At 51.2% G+C, this 4,328-nt stretch overlaps 1 pseudogene; it reads right to left on the reverse strand.

Moving 5' to 3' along the window:
• Positions 1 to 252: 252 nt before the first annotated feature.
• On the reverse strand, positions 253 to 3,355 carry LOC118650588 (annotated as a pseudogene).
• Positions 3,356 to 4,328: the final 973 nt, after the last annotated feature.

The raw sequence follows: 4,328 nt of genomic DNA on the forward strand, positions 1-4,328 counted from the left end.
GCAGAAAATAAGCATGTTGTAAACCACTGAGAATTCAGAGTTGTTTATTCTATAGAATTATTGCAGAACAACTTGACTAATACAATACATAAATTGTGGGGTTTACATAGGTTTAAATACAATAAAACAAGAACTAACAATGATTTAGAGTTTTAAACTAGTTCTTAAAATAGTTTTTTTTCCACTTAAAGTAAGAAATTATATTTATAGCAAAGTATATAGCTACTATATGTTCTTGGCATATGTATACAATTAGGCATATGCTATATTGATGCCTGTCAGGAACTCGTTGATGGGGAAGGCGTTGGGAATGACTAAATTAAGTAAAATAAGAGGGGCTTTGCACAGAATGATGGACAAGGTATATCAAGAATCATACCTGAGATCCAAATTAAACACAAACATATAACAAATATAAAAAAGCACTAGCTATTATTATTGTTGGGTCTTGGGAAAATTGATAGTTATGATATTATATTTTTTTATAGTTTAACTAGAGGCCCGGTACATGAAAATTCGTGCACTGGAGGGGGTGTCCCTCAGCCCGGCCTGCCCCCTCTCACAGTCCGGGAGCCCTCAGGGGGTGGGGGGCGCGACCCGGCGATCAGGGGAAGGCGACGCCCCATCACAACCGACAGTCGGACGTGCCTCCCGCAATGTTGCTGTTGCTGCTGCTGCTGCTCTGTGGCATCTCTCTGTGCTGTGGCTCATACTCACCACGCTGGGGTTGCGCCCCAGGTTTATGATGTCCAAGGCCTGGCCCTGGGGGTTCAGGCCTCCCATTGCTTGCTGCTGAGGAGGGAAAGCAGGTCGTGGCCCGCTGGCTTGCATGGCGTTCAGAATCAGCAGGCTGGGCTAGAGCTGAAGGCCGGGCTGGCTGGCCACTTACTTGGCTGTGTGCTATTTGATGAGAGCTGCCATCAGCTGAGGGTTTGACTTGAGGATGTTGAGCATGTGCTGCTGCTGGGGGAGCTGGGAGACTTCAGGGTCCACCACCGGTCCTGCAGGGCACCTGGAGAGATGCTCTGAGGTGGCTGCACCTTGGGTCTGCATAGACATCATGGGTCTGGGCATGCCTCACGTTGGCTATTGCTCAGGGATGGGTGCCGGCTGCCACTGCTGGGGGTCGGTGGGCAGAATAACAGGCCCACTGACCTGGTTGGGTCACATTCAGGCCCATGGGGGCTATCTGGCTCTCGGGGCATACCATTGTTGGTGCTCACCCAGTACAGGTGCTGCTGCTGCTGTGACTCACATGCAATCTGCCGGGTGCCGCCACTGCTGCAGGTGGGCCTGGGCAGGGGCGGTGGGGCTGGCACCTGGTTAGTGGGCTTCCCAGTGCAAACTGCGGTGGGGAGCTGAGTTCTGGCCATGCTGGAGAAGCTGGCTAGTAACATGCTCACAGGCGAGGTCTGGGGCAAAGTCAGGGGCTGTGGTGTCCAGGGTGTGCTGGGATGCAGTGTGGGGGGCCGGGGTGGTGCTGAAGGAGGAGAAGGCAAACTTGGCTGAGGCACAGTGCGGGTGTTGACGGTGGCATCCGCTGGCGCATGAGCTATGTGTGCTGCCGGCAGTGCTGTGTCTTCTGCTGGCGGAGTTTCTGCTTGATGTTGAGGTAGTAGGAAATGGGGCATGGGCTTTCTTGGCAACGTTTGGAATGGTAGCAGCAAAGGGCCATGAACTGCTTGCACACTCCGCAACCTCCATTGGTCCTGCACTGGCAGCCCTTGGTGTGCTGCACAACCCACCTCATCTTCTGGCAGGACGGCTGCGGGCAGTTGGCATCACGGTACTGGCGGGCATGCCTCAGGGAGTGGATGCGGCATTGGATGGCCTGGCCCTGCCACTCCGGAGGCTCCTGAACTGCGGCTCCCCCGCCACCCCTGCGGGAGCAGAGGCAGCACCGCCTCCTCAGCTCCGGTTCCCATGGCGGCCCACCTCCTCCGCTCTAGTTCCCCCACCTCCTCCATTCCGGCTCTCCCGCCTCCTCTTCTGTAGCTCCCCCACCTCCTCCATTCTGGCTCCTCCACCTCCTCCATTCTGGCTCCCCCACCTCCTCCATTCTGGCTCCCCCGCCTCCTCTGCTGTAGCTCCCCCACCTCCTCCATTCCGGCTCTCCCGCCTCCTCTGCTGTAGCTCCCCCACCTCCTCCATTCCGGCTCCCCCGCCTCCTCTGCTGTAGCTCCCCCACCTCCTCCATTCCGGCTCTCCCGCCTCCTCTTCTGTAGCTCCCCCACCTCCTCCATTCCGGCTCTCCCGCCTCATCTGCTGTAGCTCCCCCACCTCCTCCATTCTGGCTCTCCCGCCTCCTCTTCTGTAGCTCCCCCACCTCCTCCATTCCGGCTCTCCCGCCTCCTCTGCTGTAGCTCCCCCACCTCCTCCATTCCGGCTCTCCCGCCTCCTCTTCTGTAGCTCCCCCACCTCCTCCATTCCGGCTCTCCCGCCTCCTCTGCTGTAGCTCCCCCACCTCCTCCATTCTGGCTCTCCCGCCTCCTCTGCTGTAGCTCCCCCACCTCCTCCATTCTGGCTCTCCCGCCTCCTCTGCTGTAGCTCCCCCACCTCCTCCATTCTGGCTCTCCCGCCTCCTCTGCTGTAGCTCCCCCACCTCCTCCATTCCGGCTCTCCCGCCTCCTCTGCTGTAGCTCCCCCACCTCCTCCATTCTGGCTCTCCCGCCTCCTCTGCTGTAGCTCCCCCACCTCCTCCATTCCGGCTCTCCCGCCTCCTCTGCTGTAGCTCCCCCACCTCCTCCATTCCGGCTCGCCCGCCTCATCTGCTGTAGCTCCCCCACCTCCTCCATTCTGGCTCTCCCGCCTCCTCTGCTGTAGCTCCCCCACCTCCTCCATTCTGGCTCTCCCGCCTCATCTGCTCTGGCTCCCCCACCTCCTCCATTCCAGCTCCCCCGCCTCATCTGCTCTGGCTCCCCCACCTCCTCCATTCCAGCTCCCCCGCCTCATCTGCTCTGGCTCCCCCACCTCCTCTGCTCTGGCTCCGCAGTGGCAGTTACTTCTCCTCCCCAATGGCTCCCTCGGCAGCGTCAGTGCTGTTTCCTGAGCAGCCAGCAGAAGAGCTCTCAGGACCCCCTCCAGCCTGGACTCATCAAGAAACAGGCTGTTTTGGAGCCAACTTTTATTGTACTTTCTGCGGCAATGAAGCAAGCATTCCGCCAGGCTGCTCACACTGCCCGCTCTCAGCACCCCCCGCCCCCCTGGGACTGGAGGACTCTGGCAGTGCTGAGAGGACTGGGCGCTGCCATCTTTTGTGATGGAGTCATGGTTAATTTGCATATTACGCTTTTATTAGATAGGATGTTTTTAAGAGTAAGATTTACCTTTTCTTTTTGTCATTCTCAAATTGCATAGGCACATAGCCTTTCTTCTCTTTATCCTATACCTCCACATATTTTGCTTAACTTTTAAAATTCATATTATAATTTATTATATTATTTTATTTCTCTTAGTATTTTGTAACTTATCTAAGATTTTGTAACAACACAGTGTTTGGCAGTATCACTTTCACTGAAAATGTTCTTAAATTGAGTAGAATTGAGTTAAATATATTATCCTGATGATTCTCTGGTATATATCAAATGAATAGTAATGTTTTAGATTCAAAGGAAATAAAATTTTTGTGAATATAAATCTAGTAGGTTTTATTTAAAAATTCATATTTATTCTCTTCTGCCACATTGTCATTTGTCATTTCATGCTGTATGAATATACCTAACAATTTTATACAGTTAACATCAACTCTTTCTTCCAACCCTCATTATAGGCAAATCTTTAGATGCCTTGTTCACTTTTGTACCTTCAGAGTATGAAGATGCTTGCTACACAGAGATCACTGAATACAAACTAACTGAATAAACAAATGAATTATAATACTTAACAATGGCAAAAATAACCAAGAGAAAGAGAGTTGTTTGCAGTGCAGAAAGTTTTCAGTAATGTTGACTTTCACAATATAATTTTTAGGTAATTTTTGTTATTGCCATTCCTGCACACCAGGAAGGCTTCATAACTTGCTTGAGATCACTAGGTTAGTACTTCAACAGACCGATCATGTGTTCTTGTCTTATGGCACCAAGATAGCCATAGATACTTTAAGTATATTTTCAATTTCAATATAGAAACCCTCAAGGTAATAAATAATGCAGTATTTGAGAAAATATAACACAACCATTTCCAACTTTATTCTTGGCCATTTGGTTGTCTCTGAAATTTGTGTTCTGCTTTTCTTTACGTTGTTAGAGGAGATAAGCAACAAAACATTATAAATTGATTAGTAATATAATTGTGGAAAGTTCTATGTTCTTCCATAACTAGTTAGACCC

Source organism: Myotis myotis, unplaced genomic scaffold (assembly GCF_014108235.1).
Source record: "Myotis myotis isolate mMyoMyo1 unplaced genomic scaffold, mMyoMyo1.p scaffold_m19_p_3, whole genome shotgun sequence".
In the NCBI taxonomy this organism is placed as follows: Eukaryota; Metazoa; Chordata; class Mammalia; order Chiroptera; family Vespertilionidae; genus Myotis; species Myotis myotis.